General features: G+C 42.0%; 1 protein-coding gene across 5 annotated transcripts in view; it reads right to left on the bottom strand.

Moving 5' to 3' along the window:
- The window catches only part of PLCB1 (phospholipase C beta 1), a 740,315-nt gene that overhangs the window by 581,540 nt on the left and 135,846 nt on the right, over positions 1–22,929 (bottom strand). Inside the window, exon 1 of one of the 5 annotated variants that reach the window (XM_019549093.1) lies at positions 1,854–1,916. The exons of the other annotated variants lie outside the window; for them this stretch is intronic. The gene's annotated coding sequence lies outside the window, so the exon portion shown is untranslated. Of the gene's footprint in view, positions 1–1,853; positions 1,917–22,929 lie in introns of those variants that run through there. 5 annotated transcript variants of the gene reach the window in all.

Raw genomic sequence — 22,929 nt, 5'->3', positions numbered from 1 at the left:
AATAGATATTCCCTCCTTGCTACATATCCATCTCTGTATTTACTTCCTGAGCATTTAGCATTCAAGGGATCTACCTTAATTGTTACATTGACTTTTAGAGAGGCCTTTTTCTCCCATTTACATTTTCATCCCCTTCCTTCCCGCATATTTTAGGTGTTTCAACAGCTGCTTTCTCTCTTAATTACATGGAGCACTTCCTCAAATAACCAATGTTCTTTTTTTATTATTATTATTACTTCCTGAGACACCAGGCTTTTAGTAAAAAAAAGAAACATGCAATTATTTTGCTATAATCACCTTTCATTTTGCCTGGAGACTGTATCTTGATGCACTAGGAACATTTGTGTGTATCAATAACTCAGAGTTATGAAAGCAGGAAAATTTAATTCCTGACAGAGCTACACAATTCAGGAGGTGAAAAAGTAGGGACAAAGCCAGTCCTTCAAGTTTGAGGCTGGACAATTAAGCCAACAACCTCCTCCCATACAAGGAGTTATACAAATGCAGCAATGAAGCCATTGAGCAAACAAGATAGATTAAGACATTGATTACACCCTATGAGACATCTGATGGCATGGGACGGATTCACATTCAGAATTAGAATGAAAACAAAAGCAAAGATACAGCGTCTCAGAAAAAATTCGTAATCATTAGAGCAGTAATGAAGCAAGCCAACTTGGGAAGTTGTGAAAATCTCCTTCACTAAAGGTTTTCAAGAAAAGTCATCTGTCTGGGGTGGTTTAACAACAGTTAATCTAAACCTGTCCAAAAATTTGGACTAGATGAACCTTGAATTCCCTTTGTAATGGGTCATTATACCTCTATTCCATTAAGTGGCAGATTTTCCAAAGTGGCCCCTCAACTGGGGCCACAATTACAAAAGAGTTCATTCAATACCTACAGAAGTAGTGCAATTACAAGAGAGTTCAACCTGAGATCTACCCATAAGCATTGCAACAGGAGCTAGGCTCTCTTGAAGGTCCAGCTCTAGTTGCAGTACTGGTGGCTTTAAAAATCTGTTGCTGGGCTCTTGAAGAATTCAGGTTTCCTCCTTCTTATGCACTTCTTTCTATTTTATTGCAGTGATTGGACCCTACTTCTTATTACTCATTCACTTTACTTTTGGTCTATCCATAGGAGAACTCTCATAGTTGTTTCACTTCTAGTCTCATATCCTCAACCATATTCTCCGAATTTTTCTCCCTGCTTTGTCTGTTCATACATGTAATGAAGGGGAAAGTGAGCACAAGCTGAACCAGCCATAACTTGATATTTTTCTCTTCCTCTAATGTTCTGTATGATGCTCAATGTCTGGTAACTAAGATTCCCCATTATCACCCTGGCCTTTTTATATGTTTTAAGAAAGTTCATTCTCAGCTAGGTGATGCAATGAGCTATACAGCAGCCTGAAGAGAAGTGTCATTCCAGTGACAGACTGGCAGTGTAGGCAATGCTAGTGTGCATCTCTTGATACAGTGAAAATGTACACAATAAGAATCTTCCCTATTCTTAGGCAAGTTTTTGGTCCTGAAATATTAACTAAGGCTGCTATTAAAGATTTAGCACAACCTGTCATTTTGCATCTAGTGGCAATGTATTGAGATACTAGAGAAGCAAAGCAAAAATAAAGCAGCTGCACTAATGGCACCTTGACTTCCTATGAATTTTAAAGCATCTCCTGACACTGAGCTTACCATGTAACAGAACATGGAGCTATTCCTATTTAAAAAACTCTCACTAATCCATCAAAATGTCTGTGCCAAGAGAAAAGGGGTTGGAAAAGGTGCAGGTACTTATAAAGGCCAATCAGATGCATGAGGAAGTTTAAATAGGAAATATTTTCCCAATCGTACCTCAATTTAGGTAAATAATATAGCTGTTGGCTAAAAAAAGACAGTGAAAAAGTGCAAGTGGGACATTCTAGTTGCTATTTCTTGTTTCCTCATTTCTGCAGCCTGTGACAAGGGTTTGTGACCTGCAGGTAAAGAAGTCATGACACCACTGAGGACCAAGACCAAAATAAAAGTAGGCATATGGTATAAGTTAACCCATATATGGGCTGGACAGAACTTCAGCCCCTGATGGAGGGAAAGCATAAGTTATTCCATAAGAGGCATATATGAGAGTGGGCATTGCATTTCTATTTCTCATCCTAAGGTAGGTTGCATTGTGCCTGAAGAGAATTAAGAAGCCCCATACTTACTGTCTCATAGTAAATTATAGGACAAGGGTGAATCAGCTGAAAACTCTGGGTATAAAGTACCCTTGGATTCTTCAGCAGGATGCAAAATACTGACCCCGTTACACCTGACTGTGCATATGAGATACAACAAAGGACAGAGTGGGGGGACACACACTGAAACTTTCCTATAATATAATGGACTAGGAGAGAGCATTACAATTTAGAAGGAAAAACAGGAAGAATTTAATTCTGCTAAATGGAAACTGTCTTTCCTAAAACTGGGACAGATGATGATGTTAGTGATAGGCAAGCAGACTGATTAGGCATCAGGGTGGGAGAGTCAGCACCTGCTGTTTCAGCTTGCTGTACTGGGAGGAAAGCCCATGTCTCTCAAGCTAATGCACTACAGAGAGCCCAAAATTATTCCATGGGAGACACTGAAAATCTTCCAGATATCAATTTAGTGCGCACATTTTTTCCCTCAAAGCTAGCACAGTTGCTAGGAAAATAATGGTTAAAATCTACAAGTTAGCAAACTAAATTAACGGAATTGACAGAGCAATTATGGATAGAAAAAGTATCCGGAAATATGGGCCCTATTCTTTAAGTTTTGTGATGGAGAATGGCAATTGGGGTAAACAATCTGTTTCAGATGTGCGTGTATAATCAGTATACAACAACTCATACACATTCAGCAAGACAGATTCATCCCCGCCACAACTGCTCTGAAGCATCACACAAACCACATAGGGTTCAATGCAACTCTGTATGGTTTACACGTTACCACAGACATGTAGTATAATTTTTTTTTCTGTTAACAAATATGCACTTTTCATTCTTAATCTTCCTAAAAATTATCACAGCAGATTAAAACTTCCTTCCTGAATTTACTCAAGGGAGCCATGTTCTGCCCAATGCATCCTCTTGAGCTGTGGATGTGAGAGCAAGAGGACACAAAGACAGCACTTGTGCTTCCACCATCTGTGTGTGGTAAAAGGTGGCAAGACTGAACACTTCCCACACCAAGATATTCAATAGAGGGCTGTTGCTTAATCAGGAAGGCACCATAATTCCCACTTAACAGCCAGAAACTACGTATGTATCTAAATAGGATTTAAACAGGTGTTAAAGTAAGTGTGGGATCTTGTGCTTGAATGCAGAGGATGCCAAGTGACAAATGGAAGCGATGGTTGTGAATCCAAAAAGCAATGAGCGCTAATTTTTTCTCACCTTTGTAGTAACTATGAGATGTTGTGTAATCTTAAAATGTTTTTAGAATACTTTAAAAAAGAGTATCACTTAACTGAGAGAGGCCGAGTAAGGCAGTCTGATGGCTAGAGGGCCAATCTGGGGCTTAAACTCAAACAGCTGCCTGGAAGAAGTCCCAGTAAGACTGGTCTCTCAATTAAACATATTCCAATTAAGTGGATGATATGGTATAGACCTTAGAATAAGAAAGAACAGCATTTTATTTCAGCTGGAGCAATTTTTGGAGCTCTCTGAAGCATAGATGCACTACTTTCAACCCCGTGAAAATCTACCCAAATTTGGCTATGTTATAAATCATTTGAGAGACAGGGGTGCGTGGGAGGGAAGGGGGAAGGCGGGGGAATGACACTTTACAAGCGCAAAAAAAAAAAAAGCTTAGATTCCATTCACTCTGAGCAATGCTCCAGGAAGAGACACATAACAGAAGAGAAACTAGAGAACAGGGACCTGAGTATCATCCATTTTAGCCCCTACTTAGATGCCCAATACATTTTTTCATTGTACGGTCACATGCAATTTCGTCAACAGAAACTCCCTCTCAGTTGCTGCCAAGGATGAAACATGCCCTGGGAATGAACCAGGGTTGTGGAATGAAGGAAACCATTGTCTGCATGATCCTCGATCAGTGTGCTGCAGAAGTTGGAATGTGAATAGTGAATGAGGCAAAAACCCACATCAGCCCACAAAACCCTCTCACCTAAACCTGGCGGCCCTTTTGACCCAGATTCGCTTACATACCTGTAAACAGGAGCTAAGGCCTGGGTTCTTTTTCCACTTGGACACCCACCTGGCAGTGAGGATGCAAGCTGAAGTAATCCAAATGCCTGAAGTCCTCCCCCATATTTCTCCACAATTTCTTCACCATTTGCCAAGAAGGACAGATAATTTATCCTAAAACTCAGTGGGGGAAAAAACTCATACTTGAGCAGCACAAAGAGCCCAGGGGGCAACCTGAGAAGATGTAAAGCAACATCTAGCTGGAACCAAACTCAATGGCAGTTGTGCTTTGAACATACACAGGGACAAGTCCTCTGAAATGAGTCAGGTCTTCAATGCATCTCATTCTCTTCAATTAGAGACTTTTGTCCTTAATCTCACTGTGCCTCAGTTCTGCACTTGTAACATGGGAATACTATAACTCCTTGTTTCCATAGAGGCACTGTAAAAATAAATTCATTCATGTCTGTGAACCGCTTAGACACCACAGTGATGAGCCCCACAGAAAACCTCATGAGGAAATTAGTAACTCTGCCTGCAGAGCAGGGTTTGAAGAGTGGGCACTTTGTAAGGGAGCTACACATGGACCTGAAGAGAAAACACAAAATATTGAGCTACTGTTCCTTAAGCGAGAACCGGTGACATTGACCACCAGGTACAAGAATCAAGACGACTGCCATTCGCTATATGGCCATCAACCAGTGCATCATCTCTGATCAAGAAATAGCTTTTTCTCCTCTACCATACCATTGACCTTATCACCAGAACTACCCTCTGGCAAAAAGAATGGGAGAAGCTAGGTGACAAATCAGTTGAATGTAGCTGGAGAGCAATTACCCCCAGTGAAGAGTTAGCATCTGGCTCCAGCTACAAATGGCATATATGGAGGAGCCTGAACTGATTAAGAGTGGGTCTTGGCAGATACAATTTTCTCATGAAAGCATGGGGCCTCTATGCAACCAATGTGTTTGTCAGGAGAAGCAAACCAGAGATGCCCTGTAGCACCAATGTACCCCACAAGATCTGGCAATACCAACATGAGAAGCAGTGGCCTGTGCACAATACTGGGAGTGGACCATATAGAAAGGCTGGACTGGAGACACAACAATGAAGTGAGCACCATCTATCAGCTGACACTTACTGGCCCCCTGCATGGACAACGGATCTTCCCATAACTAAAGACTTCATCACAAGGAGTACTCAACAAGAACAGGGGCTCAGTTAAGGTTGCACAGGCAGCCTTAACTCTGGCAGCTTGATTTTCACCCCTTCCCCTAAACAGCTCTTTAATATAGGGCCTGTATGGGTGTATGGTATCTGTCTGTGCGCGCACGTACATAATTTTTCATAGAAATGGAGGTGCGCCTATACTTTACTTACACACACACACACACACACACACACACACACACAGCCTATATTTTATACCCAAGGACAAAAGTTCCACAAGTACCATAGTGATTTAGCAGCAATGTACACAAAAATAGGACTTGGTTAAACTGGTCTAATGCACCATAACAACTTTAGAGCTTGGAACAGGAACTTCCTGTTCAGTTCGTAGGGAATGCAGAAGCCATTCCTTTTTTTTTTTTCTTTTACAGAATTATGGACCCACTCTTCCCTTCCAGCCAATTCCTTTCAACCCTTCCTACAAGAAAAACACATTCACAGTAAAAATGTGTGAGGCACACACTTAAAAATACTAGTTCCATATGCAAATCAGTACCATGGAAACGGAGAAATGCCAGAGCTGAGTTAAGGGCAATCAGCAGTCACCAGATGAGCAGTGAATCAAGGGCTGAAGAAAACGGCTGTCAACAAGATTATTTAGATGGATCACATTTCACAGGATAGTTCACATGAATGCTGAACTATGGTATTTAAACTCAGTACATAAATTGGTTGCCTTATTATCAGACAGTGAGAGGGATTAAAAAAAAATAAAGCCAAATCACATAACCTACAGCATATGGAAATGAGGAATTCAACTTTTGGTTTGGGTTTATTTTAGTGACAATCACTCTTAATTTGGAAAGCTTATGAATTTTCTATGTTCATAAAAGCAAACAATTCCCAATCATATCCACTTACATAACAATATCCCCTTCCTTTTTCTTTCACCCAGGGAGGGAACAGAGGGACTCATCTATGCCCTTCCTATTCTATTTCTTTCCTTACTTGATATAGTAAAGCAACAGCTGTTTTGAAGTAGAAATGGAGGAAGCCAACAGGACAACAGATAGCAAACCTAAAGTCTCTTCTGCTTCCCTAGCCAGCAAAGCAGTGAGCCAGTTGGTCCCCCTCCATCTCCAAACAGATCCAGACACCTGGATCTTCTTCTATCAAGCCCCATCTAATCAGAGGTTTCCAGGGTCCAATTCTACTTCAGGGCTTTGCACCTTGTGCAGTTTTGTATAGCTGTGTAAAGGGAGTGAAAAGTGCTACCAGATCAGAATAGTAGGAAAGAGAAAGGCAGAGATAAAATGAGCGTGGAGAGACAGAAGGAAACGATCGAACAGATGCTAATTACAGGAAAAGATGCACAGAGATCTGTTATAAAAAGGAAAGTATAAATTCTCTCTAAACTCCAATAGGATTTGTAACAGGCCTACAAAAAGTAGGTTGATTAAATCTTCTTTTCAATAGTATTTGACCATCTTCTTTATCTGGCTGTTATGCAACACGTTTCAGAAATGCCAATTTTTAGCTCCAAAATATTTTCAGTAAACACAATCGTCTGCTATTCTACCAATCTGATTAAGTTGTTAACTGTGTTATAGAAAAGCCTGACTGACAATAAATCCTAATAAAATCAACACATCATAAACTCTATATAAGCCAACTGCAAGAGATGTGGTATTACTAGTATTTTCTTTCCTGGATGTTAGCAGGGTCCCCCCTCCCTCCCTAATTACCACACTTTCAAAACAGGACTTAAGCTCCTATATCATTTTAGGTATTTTTGAAAATGTTATCCTTGCTTTCACTCCACAAGGTACTGCATGTAATTTTTCAAGCCCCGATTGCTGGTTTTCATTTATTGACCACTAATTGCTTTTGAAATTTGAAAACTTTGGGCCACCTTAAAAGCGGTTTGATTTTTAAAACTTAGCTGACAAGTCAGGCCACAACAACATCTTGCCAGCTGGACACAACACAGCCCAGATTTACTAGTTGCTGTAGAAATACTAGTCTGAAAAAAAGTGTCAGGTGGGAGGCATTTTAAAAAAGAATGGGTGTTGTATGCATATAGCAGGGACACAGATTGTCTAATCCTGTGCCATTATCAAGCCATACAAATACATGACTACATTCTTTGTTACTTTAAGTTCAGTCATCAAAAGCAGGAAGCTCTCTTTTGTGCCCCCCTGCCCCGCCTCTCCTCCCCAAGAACCACCAGCTACAGTATTTATTACAAAGTTTATCTAGCCCAAGTGCTTATAACTAGCAGAACAGAGACTGATACAAATTCCAACACACACATCCTCAGGCCAAGATGCATCCTGCCTCATGGACCTGATCCAAAACCCAACAGAGTTAGAAATACACTTTCCACAGACATCAAAGGGTTTTGATTAAACGGGTTGCAGAGGCTAGACTTTGAAAGGCATAAAGGCCAATTAGGCAAGGAACCCCTATTAGGAGTTAACAAGTATTAAAAACCAAAACCTAGGCTTCTATAAAATAATTATATGCCCAAATACATTTAAAAATCTGCCCTCTTACACTTTTGTCCATTTGCAAATATCTCATCCTGTCTGTGAGTAAAGCTTCATCTTCTACATGTTCTTTGCTGGTTGATCATTTGAACTGAACACGATTAAAGAATCTACCCCTCTGCTGACAACACAGCTACATTTCCCATGCCACCTCCTAACATTTTAACTACTGGAATAGGGAAACTGTTAACCTCTTCTATTTATAGACTACACAATGCCAGTTAAATGGCCAGTGGCCCAATTTCAACAATTGCTTAACAGATCTAGCAATTAGAAATCAGTAGCTTCCTGTTTTGCTCTCACTACTGATTCAAAGACCCAGTGAAATCAACGGAAAAAGTTCCCAGTGATTTTAGTGGGAACTGGGTCAGGGCCTCGGTCTTCTGCAGTAATTTAAAAGATTAAAAAAACAAAACACATGGTGGTAATTTGCACAATAGCCGCACGCACAAGATATATATGAAAAATGTAAGTCACTCGTTTAAAGAAATAAAGGAAGGAGAAAAAAGAAAAAAGGCCCACTCATTCTGTTTTCTTCCAAGGTTGGTATTGTGCCCATGCTGAAATGAGGGTCATCTTTCTTAGTTAAAAAGCAAAAAGCATATACACAAATATAAAGAAAAGGGGGGAAAAAAGCAAAATGTTATTAGCATTTTGTCTACACCCTTTCTTTAAAGCATTTGAACTGTTTAAGAGCAAATGATCTAGTACTATTTTAAGGCCTTTTAGGGACTTCATTTCAAATGTGCCTAAAAAACTCCAGCTACACTGTTACATTGTATACAGATTATTAGTGGTCAACCTTAGCACTGGAAGTCATGGGCTGGGTTCTAACTGCAGCATCTGTGGTTTACAGGGTAGCATCAACACATACACAAGTTCGCAGGACCTGATCTATGATCACATAGCTTGCTTTAAGCTGCATGAGCACAGATTGAGTCCTGCTTGTGCACACGTCTGCTGCTGCCAGTGCCAGGAAGGAAGTTGTGGTGGGGAATGGGCGGGCAGGGCTGTAAGCCTGCAGGATGGTTTTGGCAAGTCCATGCAGGAGTGGGGAGGGGGAAGAGGTGGCTGAGGGCTAAAAATAGCCTGGTCAGGGTGGTGGGGAGGGTGGGGGGCATGGGTAGGAAGAGTGCAGCCCTGGGGGTAGGGCAAACTGCTGGGCTTTCCCAGCCTCGGGGCAGTACTCTGAATGAGTACACACATTTGGTTAGATTGGGTACAGGTTAGTCCAAGCTACATAGTGCACCACCTTAGGTGAACTAAGTTATATCAGGCTGGTCATTTTTTTCCCCCCCAATCTAAGTTCCTTGAATGCATGCACAGTTCAGTACTTAGACTGACTTAACCCCAGTTAGGTTAATCTAAGTGTAATGTCTGCACATACCCTGAGTTTATAGCCACACCCTGAATACCTGAGGAAGTTTCAGTGCAAGAGTGATCATATACCAAAGATTTCCTGCTACATCTGGGACTGAGAAAGAGCAATGATTCACTTTAAATGCAATCTCTTATTTTTGGTCTTCCAGCCTGTCTGTATTTATGAATTACTAAGGAAATTTTAGAAGTCCAGTCCACAATGGTTCTAAAAATGACAATACCACAAATGTTAAAGCCTTTTAGCATCCAAAAAGTTTTTATTACTTGATTCATGACATACAGCAGCTCAGGCTTCCTGAATATTTTAAATTGTGCCACTGAAGATGGACAATTATAAAATGCAAACAAATTAAACATGACATGTGGAATCTAAATTAAAGAGTAGCATTCAAATATTTGCAGCAGTTCCATTTAGACCAAGTCAATTTTTTTTGCATACCTCTTCATTGACCCCCCCCAAAAAAATTGAACATCGCAATTTTTTTTGCGATCTTCCCTCTATGTAATTAAAAAAAAATTAACTTTACAATTGATAAAAGTTGCAAAGAACTCAAAGTTTCAATTAGTCAGGCTCCTAATCAACTTAGGTGCTCTTGAAAACATTACACATGATCTCAAGACTTAAGTCATGGCATTTTTTCTCATTTGGCCTTATTTTGAGCCTGAGCTAGTACCTGAGATTTTTAGGCATCTGCATCTTCCAAAAATGAATTTTTGTAAGATGTCCTTGTCCTGGGTCTTTCAAATAATCTGAAAGACATGCAACTTTCTTCACTTTGAAAGCATCAGGTGAAAGTTTTTAAATCATCCGAATGCATTAAGAGCCTACTGTAACTTGGGCATAATTTATTTTTAGGACAACATAGTAAAACACATTTGGAGTTTCAACACAGAATTCTTTTTGAGGAAAAAAACAGAAAACAGGTCAAATTTTTGGGAGCCTACATGCCTAAACCAAGGAATAAAAATATGCCTAGGACTACATGACTCTCAGCAATCCACAAAACCTTCATGCCAGATTCTCTGTGTATATTTATGTCCCTGCATACCTCCATATACTTCCTCTACAAACCCATAAGCAGCTCTCATATGAACCAAGAGGACGCTAAGCAGCTGAATTCCTTTCCTTGCAGTGGTTGCTAGCTGTTCTCCTAAAGCAGTGGCCAACCTACAGCACAGGCGTCACAAGTGGCACAGGCAGCTTCTGTGCATGCGGCAGATCAAGGATGGGACAGGCAGCACAGCAGCAGATACGGCAAGGTGCATAAAGCAGAACAGGAGATCAGGCAGGGAGCAGAAAGCAGAACAGCAGATCAGAAAGAGGAAGGGGATCAGAGCAGCACCCAGGAAGAGTGCAGGATTAATTGGTGGCAAGCCTACCAAAAAGGTTGCCCCCCCCCACCATTGTTTGAGAGACTACATCTCCATGGATTGTAACCCATTCTAGGGTTACCATATGTCCAGGTTTTCCTGGAAATGTCCTCTTTTTGGTCCTTCCATCTTTGCCCAGGCCGTTTTTTAAAATATCAACAAATGTCCGGGCTTTTACTCTGCCTTCACTTAGCTTCCAAGTTTGTCCTAGCACTTCCTAGCTAACCCCAGCAAAGCGCTGCTGGGCGCAGGGGAAGGGCACCATGTAAATCTACTCACAACCCTTGGCAGCTGGAGGCAGGAAAGCCCAGGGCTTGTGGAGGTGTAGGGGGTGCATGTGCGTGCGTTGCAAGCATGTGAGGGGGGCAGGTGCCTGCTGGTGCTGGGGTTGCAGCAGGGTGGGGAGGCAGGGGAGGTGCTCTGTCCCTCCAGCAGGGGAAGGGAGTGGAGTGAAGGGTTTTTCAGGGGCAGCAAGGAGCTATGTGGGCAGCAGGGCTGGGGTTGAAGGGAGCTATGGGCTGGGACTGAGAGGCCCAGCAGGGCTGAGGAGGGACTGTAGCTTGGGAGCAAGGGGCACGAGGGAGGCAGGGTACTGTGGGTCAGGAGTGTGGGGTACAGGCAGGACCAGGGAGCTGTGGGTTGGGAGTGAGGGGCACTCTGACTGGGAGGTGGGCAGCAGCAGGGCTAGGGGAGGCTGTGGCTTGGGAGTGAGAGACAGGAGCAGGGCACAGGCCCCCCACAGGTGTCCTGTTTTTTTAAAGTAGATATATGGTAACCCTACCATTGGCTCAAGAGATAAATATTTTGGTCCTCAGACTATCACCTAATAACATATGAAACTACATTCCCAAATACACAAACTTACCTGCCCATGCACCAAAACTCACAACAAGGACTGTTTGTTTTCTCATTGTGAAATTCTTAGAGGCTTCAACTCTAAGCCTCTAACCTCTTCAACTCTGGGGGTCAGACCTGATGATCTGTTTAGGTCCCTTCCGACCCCAAGTACTACAATACTATGAACTCCACCTGGCACCAGTTGGGGTAGAGGGTGCTCAGCGCTACAGAAACTGTTTGGAGGACTAAGCCTTTTATTCAAAGAGGACACAGAGGGGCAGGAATGTGTGCAGTCTTCTCCTGAGGATCTGTAACCATTGTGGTACCTGGTCTACAGAGGACTGCTCCAAGTTATTTACAGGTCTAAGTCAGACTACAATTTTAGTCAAGCTCTAGAACTAGGAGGATGAGTTTCTACAGGTCTACCCCATAACAGGAAAGACATAACCACAGCCTGTCCCTGGGGGACAGGTCACCACAAAACCCAAAACAGAATTGTATGAAAAAAATACTGCCTTCATTTAAAAATGACTCGGTTCTACTGTCCAGTTAATAAAAATTTAAAAACTCACACACACAAATGATAGATTGGTAGACACACCAAATTGTCCATGTTGAATTCACAGTCAATAAAAAACTTTCCTAAATCTCTTAATTATTTTTTTTCCCCCCAACAGCCAATAAATCTGAAGGTACGAACTGGAAGCAGATGGAGTGAGATCTTTAGCTCTCAACTTCTATTAATGATACCAGGAGCCTGTGCCCATCTCACTCCAAACCCTAGCAACCACAAATTATTTCATATGATACCTACGAGACTAGTATCCACCAGCACCTATTTAAAAGTAGATGCTGGTGGAAGCTAGTAGGTTTGGGTACCAGACTAAAATTGGTACCCAAACCGTGAAGGCCACATGCTGTGTGGCCTCCCTGGACCCCTCATCACATGCAGCCCTTCACCTGCCATCCCCCTCCTCAACCACGGCAGAAGCAGCATAAGTCCACCCCCTACTTCTGCCACCATGTGAGCCCCCCACTTCTGCCACCATGTGGGCAAGCCCCCACCCTCTACCTCTTCCAGACAAGCCCCTACCCGCCACTGCCATACAAGCAACAAGAGCCCCCTGCCAGCACTGCAGCACAGGTAACACAAGCCCTCTGCCACACAGGCAGTGAGCTCACCAGACCTCCAAGCGCTGTGCCCTGACCCAGAGACCCAGGCCATTGCCACAGCAGTGGGAGCAACAGGGAGGCAGTGAAGACAAAGCAGAAGTCTGTAGACCACCCTGATCCCTTGCAGGCCAGATGCGACCGAGGGGGCAATGAGGTGGACAGCCCTAACTTAGAACATGTGAGCATGAACATAACCAGTTAGCAATAGGCTTGCAAACTCATTCACGGCCAGTCATTGATATCTGCAAGACACAAGTATGTGCATCACTTCGAACATGAAAGCTGACTTACTAGCCATTGCTTTGGACTTTATCCCTACATTGCATTGCTGTAAAAAGGCCATATAAGGAGTAGGAGTAGAGCAATGGCACACCTGGCTCAACAGATTCTATAGCACTACTCATTTCATTAAATACTTATGTACACAATTAAGTGCACTGTAGAACTGGGGACCAGCTAAATAGAACCTACAGCAGCCTGGACATAGTAACCCTCCAGATACATAAATGAAAAGGGTAATGGGTTGCCTTGCGTTTGGCCTGTTCCATTTTTGCCTTTAACTACTTTCACCATGCTCAGTGATATATGCCTAAGCATTTCATAAGTTTTGCAAACTGAAGAACAATGTATTATTTCTATCCATTTAATTTATTGCACAGTCTTAGAAAAAGAAGAGGAAATAGAAAGCAAAGTGGCAGCCCTAACTGGAGGTCCCTGTATGGGCAAAGCAATTAATTTGGTACACAAAAAAAAAAAAAAAAGTTTTATGAATACATAAGGAATTTACATCCCTCACATTTGTTTACACATACAAAATTAATGCCAAATGCTTTGGCAGAAATTTGGGGATCATGTCCTTGCTCTACCAATTCAAAGTTGGAATTAAATGCAGGCATTTAAAAGGAACAAGTAAACCACAACTGAGCTCCTAAATCATTAAGACATCTGTTTAAAGTAAGAGGACTCAGGGGAAAAACACTGCTCAGCCAACAAACCAATGACCCAGTAGGACACACATTATCTTTATTCCTTGACTACTAGCACAGTAAGCCCTCAAGTCTCTTCTGCCTTGGCTTTGTCATTATAGTATACTGATTGCTTGCGACAGGTGAAAAGAGGGCAAAAATGCCAGGGGCAAGTGTTTTTTTTTAACTGAATCTTGCTGATTGCAATGTAAATTCTTTTTGAAATGGTATGCCAGTACTTTGTATGAATCCAAGGATGGTGACCATATCTGCAAAGTCAGTGCCAGATGAATTATTCTCAGTGATGAATGACCTGGTTAATTTAGGTTTCTGATATACTACACAATAAACTCAAATGTTTCTGAGCAGGGTCCTCCTTTCTCTGGTCACCTTAAAATCAACCAACTTGGTTTCAGTCCTTGGTATGGTATGCATAGTTCATTGTTGTGTACATTCCTCTACCAAAGATGGATAAAAGTTAGTACCTATGTAGAATCTTTTAGCTCTGTCTGCTGCCTTTGATAACATGGAGTATTAATGCCATGCCATATGAAATTGCATGTAAGATGAGCTTAGCAGTTGTGCCATCCCAGGGGTGTAGGCTGCTGATGTGGTAGTTTTCAAGGAAGTAATTGCCATTATACTTTTCAACACCACCATTTTTAACATAAATTGAGTTCTGTCCCAAAGTTAGCGTTCTAATGCTGAAGGGAAAAATTGCTGGGAAAAAAGTTACAGAGCTAGAACTTTAGGGAATGCACTGTGTAGTATAGGAAATACTTTTTGAACTGAAACACACACACACACACACTCTGATAACCTACTTAAAACAAAATGCCCCAAATCACCTGGTTATTTTTCTCCCCTGTGTTACTTTACAAGTATTCTGGAGAGTTGCTGTGTCTGTGCATTTGCAGGTTGAGGAAAAACTTTAAAACAGGACTAATTCATAGAAGTCTGACTTAGAGGTACATTTAGAGGATCAAGAAGGCTCACAACACTGATAAAGAGATAGTAAGTCTTTTACTACCAGGCATCACTGTACAGGTTCAGGTAATTGTTAGCAAATGGCATTGTTATGCTCTAAGATGGTTACTTACCCACCTTCCTTAACGCATTGCAAGAGAAGCATTGGATACCACAGTACCTCTCAGAAACCAGCATGGGATTGAAATATATTAGACAAGCATGTGATCTACCTGGTTCTGCAGATGGACAGAAGACTTCAGTCCCCAGGAAGGTCAGTGTAGGACCATTCCTTGCAGGGATCATTTTCAGCCCTTTGGGCCCTATGCTTAAGAGTGGGCAAAGAGTGTATGCTCATGTGAAAACATGCATCAGAGCCAATGGGGATGACAGAGTAAACTGTGAGCATTAATGTCCATTACAGGACAGGACCAGACCTGCACTGGTAGCCAGTGACAAGCTAGTTTACCAGAAAGGGAAAAAAAGGGAGATCTGGATGATGAAAGAGATGCAGCAGACTACGGGCGTGGGGCAAAACTAAGGGACAAAACAGGGGCCCTAAGTTGAAGTGGTGGGTTTTTAAAAAAACTGCTTCAATTTAGGGTTGATTAAACCCCCGTGTTGCACAAGCACCCAACTTACCTGCCTCTCTGGCAAGGAGAGGAAGGCAAGCTGCTAGCAAGCAGAGCAGTCCCTGGGCTGCACAGGGAGGCTGGTGCTTCCCTCCATGGCAGCAGTGCCTCCCCCCACCAAGGCAGCACCCGCTTGCTACTTCTGGGCACAGCCTGCCTTCCTGAGCTACTGCCAGGCTGCCTGCAGGGCTGCCTGCAGAGCCGTGGAGCTGCACGGAGCCTGGTGCTTCACTCTGCAGCTGTAGGGGCAGCAAACTAAAACTCCTTCTCAGAGTTTTAGTTTGCTGCACCCCAAGTCATTTAAGATGCATTATGCCACCAAATTTCCTACAGCAGCTGGAATTCGTACGCAATACACTGCTGAGGCATTCAAACACCGACACCATTAAAGTGGTGCAAAAGCATTTAGCCCACTTTAAAGTGGCATGCACACATGCCCCTCATTTTGTCTACACACAGCCTAAGGTTTTCATCATCCAAGTCCATTGATTGTGAATCTATGAATCTGTGTCACCTATGAATGACATCCAGTCTCTTTGAGAAAACTCAACACAGGATACTACCACTGTGATGCTCAGAGTACTACGAGACCTGAAGCTCAACACTGACCTGTCTCCCCAAGGCATAATCCCCTCTTTGCTTTTCCAAATAGGTGGGTTCATTACAAAGTGAGCCTGTGAGCTGTGGTATTTTTTTATGCAATTTGCACTCGCATTCTGGCCACCTTGCAAACAACCTTCCTGAAAAGGTCTCCTTTCTTCCATCTTAATCATGACTGTTAATGGCCCTTTAAAACCTGAAAAGTAGTCTTGCATTAGTAATGAAACATCCTCAGAATCTTTTGAAACCTCTCTCAACTATTTGGCAGACTGGTTTGCTCCCAGTCAACCTGCACATTTATTTTGTTTGTCCATTCCTTTCAGTTACAGTTGTCTGTGTTTTAACAATGAGGTGGTGTTATTCAGTGATCATTCAACCATTTGTTTACTGAAACCCTGGTTCACCTGGATAGCTTCAAGGGTACTGGACTCCTACTGCACTGTGATTGTTGCATTTAGCATTAGCTAAGAGTCTGTCACATGACAATCATTTGATACAGGGCCAGTGATAGTTACTTTGCTTGCCAGACTATATTTTAGACTGTCCAATAATAATGTAATAATTGTAATAGCAGTTGGATTTTTGCAGGCAGAAACTTTTCACCCTGGTACCAAGTAGAGCAATTAAAAGAAAATCACATTCAATTTTTTCTGACCAAGGACAGGAACTGACAGAGCTCTACTGGCTGAACACCAGTAGTCACCATCTTAGACAGACCCATACTATCTGTAAAAGTAGTACAAATAAAACAGCAACAAAAAGTTCACTTCGCCTATCATCCATACCGGTAAATCATCAGATGATCAAATGGAGAGGGAAAGTAACTGCAAACCCAAAACACTTCTTTAACATACTCTGACGACATTTCATGTAGCCAGTAATACTTCCAGATCACTTCTTCCCTTAGCTGAGAGGAAAGAAAAATCAAGTTTTGATGGCTTATCATCCAAGTACAAGTTTTGGGATTTGTTTGTTTTTTTTAGTAGAGTTTGATCTTTATACTAATTAATTAATACCTTCCATATTTTTTAGCTTTTGGTAAAAGGGTATATGGGCAGAGAGGTGCAAACTCCTCCAATTTCAATGTAACACTGACCTGAGAGGAGAATGTTAATAAAAATATTATCTGCATTAATAGTAATACCTACTGGCCCTAAATGAGATTCAGCCCCCATTTTATACACAAAGCTGTTGCCTTAAAGAGAGCAAAATAAAGACGCGTGATATGGGAGGAAGAAGGTAGCTCTTACTAATCAGACTTTACAAATAGACAAGTATATCGCCAAGAGTATGCTATAGACAAACGTACCTTCAATTACTGTAAAAGAAAAGGGAAAACTGCTGGTCTGCTAGGGAGCTCACACCAGATATAATGATGTAGGTATTACATCTTTGTGCTCCTACAGCAGCACAAATTGAACTGCTGCAAATCTGACTCTGAATAAAACAGGATTAGAGTTGGTGAAAGGCTACATCTGTACCACAGCTGAATCATACAGACCTAACACTTATATTACTACAGCTTATAACAATATCATTTGACACTGATGTAGTTGGTACATCTGTCTATGTCAGGGGTGAGCAATTATTTCAGCTGGAGGGCTACTTAACGAGTTTTGGTGAGCTAGAAGTAGGCACACTATTTTAGAAGATATCATTTTAACAAATTATAGATAAAATTAAGATGTTATAGTTAGATTCTTAGTATGATTTATTTTTATTTCAAATTTTCTTTACCCAATTTCTGGGGGCTTGAGTAGTATATATAGATACCACTACATAATAGCTCAAAACAAAGCTTTATCTTGTATATTGTGTGTGTGGTGGGCATGGGCTGTGTTTATGGGGGGAGGGCGAGGACGGGAAGGGCTGCCTACATGCTAGGTCCTGGGAGCCAACCTGGGGTTGGGGGGGGGTGGAGGGGAGGTAGGCAATGTGTGCAGCAGAGCTTGCCTGGACAGTGCAGTGCAGTCTGTACCCCCTTCCCCCTGGCCTCTGGCCCATGGCTCCCACACGGTGCTCTGTGTGGGGATAAGCCCTGCCTGCACCCACCTGCTCTCCAACTTACACCCAACCCACGCCCGCTCTGCATAGTGCTAATGCTGCAGCCACCTGGATACTGCTTGGCTTCCCCCCACCTCCAACAGCTCCTCCTCTTTCTGCCCCAGCTGCACCACCCTGGGCAGCAGGTAGTGCGAGGAAGCAGCAATAGCTGTGAGGATGTGTGTGGGGCACCTCACGCCCAGCCAGGCGGAGGGGATGAGAGAGAAGGTGATGGTGAGGGAGACAAGGGGAGCTGCAACCGGGTGGCTCCTCCCCTGCATGTAAGGTTCCAGCTCTACCTCCCAGCTGCCTTCCACCCACTCAGCAGCCCGGTGTGATGAGCAGCCACCTGTGGGTGGCCAAGTGGATTAAAAGCAGCACCTCTGGGAAGCTGTGCATGCTGGCCAGGGCAGTGCCATTGGGAGGTGGGGGGCAAGTGTAGGTAGAAGCACAGTGTGGGCTGCCCCAGGTGGGAGCAGGCAGAGCTTGGCTCCATGTGGAATACCACAGGGACAACTGCAGGCTGGATGCAATCAATTGATGGGCCAAATCTGGCATGTGGCCCATATTTTGCCCACCCTAAATCTATGCCCCAAGTCAGGGATGGCCAATCTGTGCCATGGGCAGTCTTTGTAAACACACAGAAGATTGGGTAAGGGACAGGAAGCAGAGTAACCAATAGGGCAAGGAGCTGAAAGCAGAGCAGTAGATCACCAAGGGAAGGGGATTGGAGTAGCACTGTAGCACTCAGGCAGGGTGCAGGACATTTCTGGCAAACCTGCCAAAAAGGTTGGCCCCCTTACATAGAAGAGCTTTACATGGCTCTTCCAAGGTTATACAGGAAATCTAACAGAGCTAGAAACCAACCCTAGGAAGTATTTTCTGTACTATGGGGACAGAACAGAGAGGCTGCAGCAGAGAAAAAGGCTATGAGGAAGAGAGGTGGATCCAAGGAGGGTACAGTGGCACAATCACAACTGCTTTCAGCTATGTACTACATGCACAATGAGCTTTCAGAGCTTGCCAGAACATCACCACAGCTCCTTCCAGAGCTCCATATGTCTGTGAGCATGTGCTCTGGTCAAGGCCCCTGGTTTCATCCAGCTCTGGAGCCAAGGGGATGAGTGCAGGTTCTACTGCTCCTCCATTTTCCTCTGCTGCAAAATTCAGCTGGGGAGGCGGGGGGGAAAGAGAGACAGAGGAGGAAGGGAGGGTAAACAGCAGCAGTGCTTAGCCCCTAGGTTCTGGAAGCATGGGAAAACAGTGGCTCCAGCCAGAGCCTGTGCTGATCATCTAATGAGCTCAGAGGGCTCCAGGCACATGCAGAGCTCCAGCAGAAGCTATGCTGTCATGGCAATGAGCTCAGACAGCGTATGGCACATGTACCACACAGCCAATGTGGATGCAACAGTCCCCCTACCTCCCTTGCTGCAATCCTGGAAGATAAACTTTTCCAAGAAGAAAACATGCCAATTGCTTTTTCTGACATCTTTTCACCACTTCGTTTTTTAAATGATATCCACTTAACAATATAATGTACATGAACCTTACTCTACTTAAACTACTATTTACATTACTACTGATTTTGACTCTACATCACCCTAGTTGACCTTCTCAACAACTGTAACCTTCTAAATCAGTGGCCTAAAATGATAACTAGAGAAAAGTGAAATAAAATTAAAACATAGGTGACTGAAGTAGCAAACAAGTTTAAGAGGTTGCAAGGGCAAGTTAAAGTGATAGCATTTCAGTGGCTGAAAAGCTATCATGAATAATTCTTCAGACTGTCAACAAGAAGTTCCCTAGAGAGCAGAGTATGTAATTTTAAGAGAAAGAATTCAACTTTGTTTACTCATGCAAATATTAAACCCCTCTAGCATCTTAAGAGAAAGCAGCAACTATTTTTAGAAGTGGTTATTATTTTCTTGTGGTTGTAGTGCAAAGAGAGACACGTTCCAGGAGGTTGCAGGTCAAGGAAGAACACTCTGAATTACTATAAACCTTATTGTGCATACTAGCAATAATGTACTATAATCCCCAACATGGCAACTTAATCTTCTAACAGTCTAGTGTGTTCTCAGCTACACTAGGGAAATAAGAATTTGCACTGGCTTAAAAGATGTATCTATATAAAATGTGATCAGTAAGAGGTCATCATAACAAGAAGTCACTTTTATTAGTTGTCAAGACTGCAGTTTCACTTTGCCTAGTATAGAAATACACAACCCCGCCTTCCCTGAGCATGTTCAGAGTTCCACTGGCAAACAGATGACTCACCAGTGTCACACAAGGCTGGCACACAGAAGAACATTTTAATGTTCTTAACCCATTTTAACTCATCTTGGCTCTGGTACTATAGTAAAGCGTTCATGGAAATTAATGAAAATCTAGCTTAGTTAAGAACCAAAGGATCAGTCAGATCCAGCACGAGGGGGCAGCTTGTGGGGGCTATAGCCACTCCGAAATTTGCCTTAGCCCCCCTCCCAGTGCCACCCCATCCAAACCTGCTACCACCCACCCCATGCAGCTAAGCCCGCCCTGCTCCCGCCTGCAGAGATGCAGCGCTCCTGGCCCAGCCTGAGGCCCACATCTTGCCTTTGCGCAGCCCCCCACTCCAATTTTCTGTCTAGCTCACCTCACCCCCCCCAACCAGGAAGAGGCTGGCACTGCCCCTGGTCACACACACGAATCTGTATGCAGATTGTGATAAATGACGATGTTATGACAAAGCTGGAAGTTAGAAGCATATATCATATGAGTTCCAATTACTGGTGACAACACACCTAATCTCCTGTAGAACATGTTGAAAACTTTATCCCAGCGCACTGTGAAGCATGCTGGACTCCATGGTTTATTTATATGCACTGGGGACGCTGTCAGATTTAAAATCAAATTGTCAAAATAAAACGTCTTGTACTTAGGCTGCAAGTGCATTTCAGATAATAATCTGAGAGGGCAATGAGTATACACATTCAGTTTCAGTTTTGGTTTCAGTCCAATTCTAATGAAGGTCACTTTCAGATACTAGAGGACACTAACAAATGTCTGGGTTAGAAGTTTCAATAGATGAGAGTTTGTTTCTGTTTTCATTTTCCTTTTTAAAAATGTCACTTGATTCTTTAAAAAAAACATGGAAACACTTCTACTGGCTTAATTGGTAAACCAGATTTTTAACCAAATTTCACCAGACAGTTAGTACATTTAAAATACTCCTTTGGAAGTTATATTCTCTATAAAAAATGTGTGTTCTCTAACAGTTTTAAAATTATTTTACTACATATTTATTTAAAAGAGAAACAAACCTATAAATAAGAACAGCAGCAGAATGTGTTAAACTCTTAAGGAAAAATTAAAAGAAAAACAAACAAAATTAACATTTTCTACATTAGCTATATTATTTCTTTATAAAAGGCCACCATCTTGATAGGATAAAAATTCCCTAATAATCAAATGTATATTTAAAATAAAAACCTGTTCATATATTCTAAACCAAAAGATATCTGAGAGAAAAAAAAAAAAAAAGAAACAATTGGTTTAAGAACACAAAGGGCTCAGGGATCATACATGCTACATTAGTTTAGAGAAGGTAAGAAAGGGCTTATATTTGACCCAACTGTAAAGGAAATATCTTAGCAACTTAACTTGTAGCAGCGCCATACCCAGAATGCTATCTGATATCAATGAAAGCTGAAGGTACTCAATATCTTAAAAAGTCAGATCATATCAGCTGGATCTCAATGCATTTTTAAGAGTTAACTTTGCACCCAGCTGACCAAAACAGGGAAGAGATTATAAGACTCTCATATCTAATATAATAGGATTGAAACTACCATGACCACACAAACAATAAATTAATCTATCAAATTTGCATTACTTAAGATTGAATTGATTTGTGCACTAGTAAATGCAAAGTATGTGAACTGCTTTGTACATTTCTCTCCTAATACAGATATAAATCAAACTGTGTGGTAAGCACTGAGATTGGCATACTGCCTTCTGTGCAATTTTGATTATACAGAGAGTTGAAGAGCTGGGAGGTATTGAGAGTGAATCTGATGACACATCAAAAGCTACAAGATTCCCTTCAACACAAGAGTGATTCTATCTTTATCCTGTCCTTGTCCTCTTATGCTGCCTATAAAAAAAAAAAAAGGTGTTTTCTTCTTTTAGCAATCTTCAGGCAAAGATTACACCAGACTGACAATCTCTACTCCATGGTATTTAGAATTAGAGAATGCTGATCCAATACAAATAAAATTAAGCCTGTAAATAAGATATATTGTTCCTTCATCAGAGTGGCCAAAAGTATATACAAGATGCTGCTTAAATTAAAGCAAATCTATAACTGCTTAAACGATGAATTCCTGAGGTACCCATTATTGCAGAATGGTACTTGCCATTAGAAATAGAAGCATTTGCAAACAGCTAAGATGTGCTAAGACTGGAAATGTGGTCTAGTGGTTCAGCACACACCTGACAATTAGGGGGCCTGGGTTCAAGTCCCTGTTCTGCCACAGATTTCCTGCAGCACCCTGGACAACTCAGTCTCTCTTGCTGCAGATCAGTTCCCCTGTTCTTCTCTGTAAAAGAGGGACAATAATATTTTGTGCTTGGAAGTCTATTCAGGAACAGCACAAAATAATATATGGGTGGTATTGTTACTGCTAACTAACCCTGCATCTCCATAAGTCAGTGGGATTGTTCATATTAATATATACTCTGAGACATTTTAGATTGCCTCACCTGATACATATTTTTGTAATTACTGAGTGATAAAACAAAATAAACTAGTAATGGCAAAGGAGACTTAGAGATTTCCTAGCTCTAAACCCAAAAAGAGATTGAAGAGCTGAGGGGAAAGGGGAATAAATGAATGTATTGACATTCAAGGAGTTTTCTGCCATTTTAGTGACAATTTTAAACACTTTATGGATTCGCACTGATTGATAACTAGTTTATAAAAACCTTGACAAAAATCAACTTTTTCATCCACAAAGAAATATTTAACCACAACGGTTTTTAAATGAGAAGTCAATACCTCCCTCCCCATCACATCATTAATTTCAAGGAGGAAC

Source organism: Crocodylus porosus, unplaced genomic scaffold (genome assembly GCF_001723895.1).
Source record: "Crocodylus porosus isolate Cpor-Errol unplaced genomic scaffold, CroPor_comp1, whole genome shotgun sequence".
In the NCBI taxonomy this organism is placed as follows: Eukaryota; Metazoa; Chordata; order Crocodylia; family Crocodylidae; genus Crocodylus; species Crocodylus porosus.
Note: the sequence above shows the minus strand (reverse complement) of the source record. Positions and strands in the feature narration are given on the sequence as shown.